Genomic DNA, 11,340 nt, shown 5'->3' on the forward strand with positions numbered 1-11,340 from the left:
TCAACATTCCCATTGATAATTCCACTGTCTTTTCTGCCACTAAACTTCTTTCACTTCCTCCTTTTGTGTCTCCCAATGGACCTCATCTCCCACCCACTGTGATGGGCACTCCATTGACCTTGTCTTCTCCTGCTACTGCTCCATCTCTAGTTTCTCCAATTTAGCCTTCCCACTCTGTGACCACAACCTCCTTACCTTCAGCCTCACCTTACCTCATGCCCTTCCCCCTGCACCCAAATCCACAGGTACACAACGAAACGTAAGTATTCCTAACCCAATCCACTTCTCATCTTCACTAAAACAGCCATTTTCTCCAATGACTGCATTGTCCTGTACTAATCGGGCTTCCTCTTTCTATAACAAAACACACACTTCAGCCCTAGACAATGCAGCTCCAGCTACTACATATAGTTTCCAACGATCTAAACCCCAACCATGACACAACAAGCAGTCCCGCTACCTGCAAAAGGGCTCCCGCACTGCAGAGCACAACTGGAGAAAATCTGTTTCCTATCCTGATTTCCTCCACTATAAATTCATCCTTTTATCTTACAGCACTGCCCTGTAAACAGCCAAATAAACATTCTTCAAATCTCTAATATCCACCTAGTCTTCTAACCCACATCGCCTCTTTGCCACCTTCAACTCACTTCGCTGCCCACCTGAACCTCCTCCCCCTTCCTACCTCAAAGCCCATGATTTTGCCACCTATTTCAAAGACAAAATCCTCACCATTCGACAAGATATTTCCTCATACCAAATTCCACTCACTCCGCTCACCTTTACCTACACTCCCCAGTCACCCTTAATTCATTCTTTCCAGTAACTGAAGACGAAGGGCCTGAGGCATAAAGTAAGCATAAAAATTGAGTATTTTTGCACCTTGGCAAAACCATATTGCATTGGAGGGGAGGTGAATTTAATATGTGGGGACAGATTTATATTTGGGATAGGGCATGTTCTAGATCTACTTTAAATTTCAGTGTAAAAATAAAACTATTAAGTATTTGTGTGCTAGATGAAAAAACAGCCAGAATTTAACTTATGTGCAAAATAATAAACTAATTTGCACCCCTTGCATTGTAACATGGTTTGTCCTGGAGAACATTTACTCCTTTTTTTGCCTTACTTTCCTTAATGACTTACGCTCGAAGTCTCTGCACTCATCTCATCATCTCACCCTACAAATTGTCCCCCTGACCCTTTTCCCTCCCAACTTCTCCGCTCCATCTCCTCCACTGCATTCCTATCTCTATCTCACCTCTTCAACCTGTCTCTCTCCACTGGCACATTTCCATCCTCCTTTAAACATGCTCATCTCACCAATTCTAAAGAAACCATCTCTCGATACAGCCTCTCTCTCCAACTACAATCCTATTTCTCTCCTCCACTTTGCCACCAAACTACTAGAGCAATAAGTGTACAAACGCCTGTCTCACTTTCTCACCTCTAATTCCATTGTCGACTCTGCAATCAGGCTTTTGCCCCCAACATTCCACTGAAACTGCTCTCACAAAAGTGATCAATGATCTACTTCCTGCAAAGTCTAATGGTCATTTCTCCATAATCATTCTCTTCGACATCTCTGCTGCTTTTGACACTGATCACCCTCTTCTCCTACACAACCTTCACTCAATTGGCCTTCGTGACACAGTTCTTTCCTGGATCACTTCCTTCCTATAAAACCGCTCCTTTAGTGTTTCTACCTCTCACACATCCCCCCCTCCACTCCCACTATCTGTTGGGGTCCCACAAGGCTCTGTTCTTGGCCCTTTACTTTTTTCATTGTACACCTCTTCTCTTGGAGCACTAATATGCTCATTCAGCTTCCAATACCACCTCTACGTTGATGACACCCAAATCTACATCTCTTCCCCTGACCTCTCTCCTTCTGTACTATCTCGTGTAACCAAATGTCGTTCTGCTATCTCCACATGGATGTCCCAACACTACCTAAAGCTCAACATGTCCAAAACAGAGCTTATTATTTTCCCTCCTGCCAGAATCACCACCTGCCCTCAAATCTCCCTCACTATCAATATGTAACAGATTCTGGATACTTCTACTACTAATCTTGATTGGCGCTGGCTTACCTGAGGTGCGGAGTCTAACGATCTCCCCGGTGTTCGCCAAGAACCGCCGCAAGGCGGGGTGGGCTTCGCTGCCAGGAGTCGCAGGTCGCGGTCCTCAGGTTCGCCCCAAGATGTAATACAGCGGAGTGAAGCGGAGGTAGCGGTGTCAGACAAGCCGGTTCGGTACACAGGAATGGAGTCAGGCAGAATCAGAAGGCAACTCGGAGTCAACAAGCCAGGTTCGGTACACGGGTCACAAGAACAGAAGAATGGTCAGCAAGCCGGGTCGGTACACAGGGATAGGAGAGCCAGGGTAGTCAGGCAGAGATCAGCACACAGGAAGACACTGGAGACTGGAAGACACAGCAATCCACAAAGAGCAGGAGCCAGGAACAGGTAAGTGTTGCTCTGACACTCAGCGAGTGTCAGAGTGAGGTTTTTATCCTGACAGGGATTTAAAATCCCCGCCTCTAGGTTGAGGTCATGTGACCGCCTCCGGGTGCGGTCACGTGGTCCTGGATGCGGAAGTGCGGCTTCCGGACGGAGCGGCGGGGAATTAGGTAAGTCCGTTACACAATAACACCACAATTTCGTCAGTCTCTCAAGCCTGCTACATTGGTGTCACACTTAACTTCACCCTCTGCTTTATTCCTCACTTCCAGACTCTCTCCCAGTCCTGTCGACTCTACCTTAAAAATATTGCCAGAATATGCCATTTTCTTACTCAACATGCTAACAAAATTCTTATCCATTCTTTCATCATCTCCCATCTTAACTACTGTTATCTGACATTCCTGACACCACTCAAAATACTCTCCCTCCTGCCCTCTTAGATCTACCTCTAACCTGCACCTTGTCTCTGGTAACCACCTCTCATTCCTTCCTACAAGACTTCTCCCGTGCTGCTTCCCACTTATGGAATTCCCTACCATGCTCAATCAGACTTTCCCACAGCCTTCAAATCTTTAGACGCTCTTTGATAAGTCATCTCGTTTTTAGAGGCGACCTTATCCCCTATAACACTATTCACACTAATGTACCCTCACAAGTGTCCTAATCTCCACTCTGAAGCACTACTTTGTATGGCCCTGTTTTATGTATGTACTGTTTTCTCTACTGTACGGCACTGCGGAGCACTGTGTCGCCTTAAAAATCTACGGTAATAATAATAGCAATGTTAGAATCCAAGCCAGAGGTTTGAAAAACACAGCTTGATGTCTCACTTGTTTCACTTTAATAACTTGGTATGTTCAAGGCAAAATAGAATATAAACTTATCTGTCTTCATATAAACCCTGCTGACATCTGATGAGCTTTACTCCAAATATGTTTCCTTCTGGACTGGCTTTTAAAGCTGGAACTTTAGCTTATACATCCCTCAAGGCAATAGTTTAGCAACAGCACTCAGTGACTCCTTGTGGGTAGATCCTCTATGGTCCCAGGCAGCATTCACACAGCACAACTCGGAGCAACCACCTACTAGCCTCCAGCAGTCCATGTTTGGCTCCTCCCCCTTTCCCCAAGAATATCCTGGAGCCTTTTAGTACATTCTGTCTCCAAATTCCCCAATTTTCGCTGGCTTTTTGTAACTTGTTGCCTTGTCTAACCTCTGCATGCTTCTAGTGCAGTCTGGGGCTCTAGTTTGCAGTTTGTCCCCCCCAAAATGGCAGATGCAATTTGCAATGAACTTTCCAGAGACACTTTGGAAGATGAAGTTTTCTTAATGAGTGCATGCAGTAATATACCTGTGATTTGCAGGGTATTATATTAGCTAGCCGCTAGTCTGTAAATAGTTTGGAGCCAACTGATGGATCTCGCTGGAAGACCACACCTGCTCAACACAGCCCAGAGATATTTGTGGTTTACCCGATCAAAAGCCTTAGACTGCACCGTTCCAGGGCCTCCCAGACACCAAGGATGGCACTAAATATGCCTGGCTTCATCAGTGCACAGTGCTGAGGAGAGAACAAGTTAGAATATTCCACCTGTTGGTAGAACAATCTGGACGGTTGGGAGGTATTTTTAAACAATATAAACAGAAGAACATAGGACATACTTACCGACTTTCTTCAGCTCTCTTCCAGGAGCCAGCCAGTGGAGGTGGGCGTGAGAGGGGCGGGGCATCCAAAATCGCATCATTTCGAAGCCGCGATTCACCGGGGATCGCGGCGTTTGGGATCTAATTCTGCCCACTTCACTGGGAAGTGGGGCACTTCCTAGTGAAGTGGGCAGAATTCGGGATATTGCCACACTCGCCCGGGAGACTCTCGCAAAATGCGGGAGTCTCCCGGACATTCTGGGAGAGTTGGCAGGAGCTCTTACTTTCTGCTGCCATAACCTATTTTCTGCTGGTTACCACAGTCCCCATAGACCCCTATAGGGACTGCAATCTGACTCAAATTACCAACAAGCTTCACTTTTCTCCACCAGCCTTTAAAAGCTATTGTCATGGGAGGAGGCCAGCATAAGTGTTTTATATGGTTTATAGGGGGATCTCACCAATGAGCTCTGCCATGGTAAATTGTGATGGTTTTTTTTTGTTTTTTTTATTGAAGCTCGAGGTGCGTGTTCCAAATCACCCAGTGCTGTGAAAAAACAGTGCTGGGGGCTTGGGACTTAGACCCTTCCCAAAAAGGAAAGGGCCCCGTTGCTCCCTCTCCCCCAAAGCCAAAAAGGCCTCTTTGGGGTAAAGAGATTCTTCGGACACCCCTTCGCCTTACTCCCCGACCCTTGGAGCTATAAGACTCCTCAGAGAGCAAGGCTCGGGCAGTCCCCTTTACCCCGAGGTCGGCTGAAGCTTTCCCCGGGGGGACTTGTTCTTCAACCCTCCCCATAAGGAGAGAGTCTCAGAGGACTGAGGGAGAGGGGTTCCCCTTAGGGTTAAACCCAAACCCAAAACGTGCAAACGAAAATCAAACCAACTGAAATCCGTGCAAAAAAGTGATAAGTGTGCATAAGTGCTGCATGTAAATAGTGACGTTACTACATTTAGTATCCCTGCACTAGGCGTCGATGCAAAATGATAGTCGCTGCCACCAATAACATATAGACCCCTTAATTACAATGAACAGAGTGTCTCCATCTATCTTGATTGATCTTCAATTCACTTTCATTCAGAGTCTTGATTCCTCCAACATAAAATATTTAATATAGAAAAGAAAAATTAAAATGATATAGTAAATTAAATGTGCTGCTCACAACATATATATGTAAGAAAAATACAATTCCTTTCCCTGAAGTCACAGCCCTCATTTGCATAGCCACGCCTCTCTGCAGGCGGTCTGTGTAGATATGCTGGAGGTTAGAACTGGTCACGTGGGAACAAGACGCTGCTCATAACGTAAGAAAATACAATCCCTTCCACTCATTTGCATAGACACGCCCCTCTCACTAGCTGTTCAGAGGAAGCTCTGCCTCCAGTTTCGGAACTCTGTCTCTGCACACGGCGGCGGCCATTTTGTTGAAGCTCATTTTTGATCGGAAATTCAATGTACTGTAGTAACCGGGAGTTCTCTGTAACGTTTCCGTGGGTGAGTGAGGAGGAAGCAGCGGGGACGTCTTGTTTTTACGGGAATCAGGTGTTACTGACATCATTATACCAATATTATCACAGGTGGAGTATAATCTGTTGTCCTCTTATAATAATACAGGTGGAGCAGTGTTTGGTGTCATGTTATTATATATACATGGGGCAGACTGTTCCCCTTTCATTATAGGACAGGTGGAGCAGACTCTGGTAACCTGGGGAAGGGTCACTATGTGATGTGTCCTCTATGTAATCCCTGTAGGGATATTACTGATGAATCTTCTCTATTTGTTGGGTGAGGGGTCTCCAGACATCTCTCAGACATCTGTATATATTATTATTATCCTTTATTTGTTAGGCGCAACAAGGTATCCGCAGCGCCATACATAGTACAATCAGTAAACCATACAGGGTGGAACAGTACAGAACAGTAAACACAAAGTACTAATGCTTCAGAAGCTTCGGGCAGACAAATGGAGTAAATACAGAGCAGAAGAATGGGTATGGAGACAGGAGGGGAGAGGGGCCCTGCTCATTCGCGCTTACATCCTAAAGGAGGGTGGACGAAACAGGCACGATAGGGAGGCAGTTATGCAAGGGGGAGAGGAAAGGGGACCAGGTAGGAGAGGGGAGAACGAGCGGAGGAGATGAGGGCTAGGTGGAAGGTTGGGATGATATTTTATATTATAGTATATTATATATTCCTTCTCTGTTGCTGTCTTTTTTCTCCATATGCATCAGTCACATTTTAAATAATTTCCAGGAGGATTAATATTATATAATAATGTATATTATATTTTACTCCCTCTCACTGTCTTGCTTTTCCATATACACAAAATAGACATTTAATATCACTTTTGTCACAACAAGTAAATGTCTTCTTACTCATGTCAGCACTGTAAAGAAGCAAGACAGTATTGCACCAGAACCAGTATTCTGAGCCGTTTGGGAGTAATAAAGGAATAAAGATTTAGACCAAATTAATCTTAATGATTTGTGCCCGATACAATCTCTATAGTGTACTGTGGGGTCTACAGTATAGAATTACACTAATACCACTTTCATACTGCCGCCCCTGCAATATCCCGGGTTTTTGAAGCCGGGTTTTTGCAGGGTCTCAGAGCGTCCCAGCTCAGAAACACCATTCATACTGCACCTCGGACCCGGGAATTTCCCGGGTTGACCCCATTCATACTGCACAAGTCTGTGCCCTGGCAATTTGTGGGAGTCATCACCAGAGCAGTTTTCAGTGGCTGAAAAACGGTGATGTCATTGAAAGGTGACTGGTTTGTTGACGCATAAAGATGATGCTAAAGTGGGTGGTGATTGTTTACCACATTACTTTTCATCATGGCCGACGACTCACTTTTGTGTAGCCCAGAGTTCATGTTTACTAGTATTTTTTTGATGTTTTATGCAGCAAATGAGAGTTTGCTGCAGCTGCTGACACTGTGCACTCTTACACAGTCCCAGTTCAGGAGGAGGAAGGCGAAGTTTATGGCACAACAGAAGAAAACTCGGTGTCTGTATATGCGCAGGAGGAGAGCGTTTCTCAGGACCAGCATTGCCTCAATTTTGAGATTCAGTGCTGCCAGTAACCGAACCATGCGTGCCAGAGAGCGTAGCCATGGAGAAGCTTCCTGGTCTACTGTGGAAGCGTTTGAGGAACAGCAGTGGATGCAACACTTCAGAATGTCACGTGGGACATTTAACTATGTGCTGGACCTTATTACCCCAGCACTTTCCAGGAAGGCCACTAACTTTGGGAAACCTATTCCACCATGTAGGCGCCTTTCTATTGTGTTGTGGTGGTATGCTACCCCTGGAGAATACCGGACAATCTCCTGCTTGTTTGGAGTGGGGATAACCACGGTGTGCACTCTAGTGCATGAAGTCACCACGGCATTGCTGGAAGCCCTGTATCATCGCTTCATCTCCTTACCGCAAGGTCAGCACCTGGATGATACAATTGCAGAATTCCTGAAGCGTGGGTTTCCACAGTGTGCTGGAGCCATAGACGGGACACACATCCCCATCATTGCCCCCACAGACAACCATGCAGATTACTACAACCGCAAAAGGCTGGCATTCCATCATTCTGCAGGCTGTGGTTGACCACAACTATTGGTAAGCATTTTTTATGGTTTTTTTTATGTGACTGTGCCATGTGTAATGCATATTGTAAAACATATTTATATATGTTGTTTTTTTTATGTTAGTTTCACAGATGTTTTCATTGGGTGGCCTGGACGTTCCCATGACGCCAGAGTTCTAGCAAATTCGGACCTTTACCAAATTGCTGAGGAAAGACAAGATGGCTGGCTGTTCCCTAGAGAGGTAAATATCGGTGTAATGTTGTATGATGTATTTGTAATTGAAGCTTATATACTATTGTTTGCTATCAATATTGTATGTATTTACTGCCCCTTTTTATATACAGATGTAACACTTGCAAAATTCATATTCACCATATAGTACCAAGTGTACTGCGTTATTTGACCAATATTTTAAACATGGTGACGTGAAACTGCATGTTTTTATTTACAGAAATCTACGTTTGTTGATGGTGTGGAGATACCGGTACACATCATTGGGGATGCTGCTTACCCTTTGAGGCGCTGGCTGATGAAGGGGTTCACTCAGCAACATCACCTGTCTCAGGAACAGATCCGTTTTACACATACCCTCAGCTCTGCTCGGATGGTGGTGGAAAATGCTTTTGGGCGCTTGAAAGGACGTTGGCGCTGTCTATTGAAGCGCATTGACATTGACACCAAGCTTGTGCCCCACGTGGTTGCTGCTTGCTGTATTTTACATAACATTTGTGAAATTCAAAAAGACAAATTTCTACCTGAGTGGAATGTGCAGGAATCTGAAATGCCAGTGCTGTCAGTGGACTCCAGTACTTTTGAAGGAGAGCGCACCAATACCTCTGCTGAACTTATTAGGACCACCTTCACTGCCAATTTGTCCTCACTTGTTTGAATGTACCACACAAATGTAAAATTAAAAAATATATGTTTATTTCACTTATTGTATTTTGTTTTGTACATATTTCCTCATATGTCTGTTCACAACAAAATATAAAATGACACAATATAAAAGTGCTTACTTGCATGTAGAAAAAAAAAATATATATACATAAGTAGTAAACCCAAGACACAAATGTGCCCAAACAGTAAGTGCAAATTTGCTTTTCAGGTTATATATATATATATATATATATATATATATATATATATATATATATATATATATATATATATATGAAGCTAACGGTGTGATTCCAGATCACACGTAACATACATGATAACAATTAACAGTGAAACATTTGACCATAAAACATGATTATTACAATTGCCTATATTGTGGCATTTCTGGTGGTGGAGTGGTTTGGAGTGGATAACCCGGTGGGTATTCTATGTTGGGGTTACCCATAGGTTGAGCATGTTGTGTATTCTGTACCGGGTTTGGAGGGTTATTGTTGCCTAACATGGGTTGCCCCCGCTTGTACATAGGATAATGTCCGTCATAATAGTAAGGACTTGGAGGAGGTGCCTGCACCCGTGAGAGGAGTCTGTCCATGAATCCCATAATACACTCACGATTTTCGCGTAACACGCGTTCCTGCATGTTCATGATTTGCATGAGGAAAGAGTCCTGCAGTTCCCGCTCATTGTCCATGAAACGCTGCAGTTGTGTATTCTCGTGTTCCCTCATGGTGCTGTCCATCTCCCGCAGTTGATCCATCATGACAGTTTTCATTGTTTTAGTTGCTTGGTCCATTTTGTTGAGCCTTTTGCGTTTTTTTGGAACGTTGTAAACTGTACGTAGAAAAAACACAGTAAAACATACATTAGAATATATAACGTGGCAGAACAAAAAAGCAGTGTTGTAAGCTGATATGCGCTTGAGGCCTCCTCCCTCTTGCTCAGTAGTTTTGCACTACAACATATGCGTGTTAATGTTTTAATACTTTGGAGTGTATTATATTTGTCTTTTGGGCTTTTTGTTGATATAGTTCTCTTTTTAAAGTTATGTAGAAACATTGGTGTTTGGTTTGCATTTATGTTGATATACTTCTATTTTTTTGACAGTTATGTTCAAACATTTTTTAATTTTTCTTTTTAGTTATGTAGATATATTTATTGGTATTTGGCTTGCATTTCGGTTGATATAGTTCTCTGTTTTTGGGACTTTTGTTTATACAGTTAATTTTTTTTTTTCTTCAATTATGTAGATATATATGTATGTATATATGGTTGGTTATTATGTGAGATTATTAAAGATACTTACTGTTGGAGCGTAAACTGGGACCTGGCGTAGACTTTGACACTGGCACTGGTTCTGGCTGCGTTTCTTGCAAAGTCTCTGTAACGACTTGCGCAGCAGGGAATGGCTGTGAATCGTTCAATTCCTCCCAAGACATGTTGGTGTCATCTGTTGTGGCAGAGCACTCCAGTTCTGGGGTGTCTTCAATAGAATCTTCTATTATTATCGTTGCGGTCTCGCTTGTCTGTGTGCTCTCTGGTGGTGTTGGTATAGCCGCATCCACATTGCTAGAAGATGACAATGCAATTGGATTTGTCAGAGGAGAATGTCCAAAGACCATGTTGCACTGGTCATAAAAGGGCCAGTCCATTCTTTCAGCGACACTTTTGCGCCTGTTGTGGTCATGGACTTTAGTGTACTGCTTCTTCAGGGACTTCAATTTGTTCAGGACTTGTTGCTGTGTCCTCTTTATGCCACGTTGAGTGAGTATTTTGGCGTTGTTGTAGTACACTGTGGCATCCTTCACAGTCCCAGTCACTTGCCTTCTAATTTCTTCCTCCCCTCTGACATTCAGCAGCTCACGCACCTCTTCCTCCATCCAGTGTGTCATTATTGCTGTAAATAAACACTGTTTTTGCAAACTAATAAAAGCAATTTTCTCAGTACAAAAACGCTTCTGCTTCAGCTTTAGCTTGAGAACACCATCCACCATCTCTCCTAGAAAGCTTCTACAATGTTCCACGGGCTTCCAACGATGACATCATCCTCCAGAGACAGGCAGACAGCCAATCAGCATGTTTTCTGTGCACCATTCATAGTGCAGGCGACCCGGGTCCGACCCGGGAATTACCCCTCGATAAATCCTGGGTTGAAGACCCGGGTTTTTAGACCCGGGATTTTGGACTTGTACCATTCATACTGCACCAAGACCCGGGTCGTTTCAGCTCGACCCAGGAAAAACCTGGCATTTTGGTGCAGTATGAATGGGGTATAACTACCCAGATCTTTGGGTTCTAGACATTGTATAGAAAGGTTACAAGATAGAGTTCAGTGAAATACTCCGGACAGACATCTTTGTAAAATCCAAAAGTTTAACCTCCTCAGTGCAGATAAAAGCATTGTGCAGCAGTCTGCAGACACTGATAGAAAAACAGGTGACTTCATTATTTCCTGTCAACCAAAGAGATTCCGGTTTCTACTGCACACTTTTTCTGGTAGAGCAGCAGACAGGGTGATTACGGACTGTCCTCAACTTGCGAAAACTCAATCTGTTCATACAGATAAAGCATTTTCACATGAAATCCATAAGTCCTATTATCAAAGCACTAGAAGAGCTTTCTGACATCTATAGACTTACCGGAGGCCTAGCTACACGTTCTAGTGGCAGCACAGCCTCATTGTATTTTTAGGTTTTCTTTCTAGGTTGCCACTTCAATGTTTTTCTTGCCTGCAGGACCTATAAGAGGATCAG

This window comes from Mixophyes fleayi, chromosome 6 (assembly GCF_038048845.1).
Source record: "Mixophyes fleayi isolate aMixFle1 chromosome 6, aMixFle1.hap1, whole genome shotgun sequence".
In the NCBI taxonomy this organism is placed as follows: Eukaryota; Metazoa; Chordata; class Amphibia; order Anura; family Limnodynastidae; genus Mixophyes; species Mixophyes fleayi.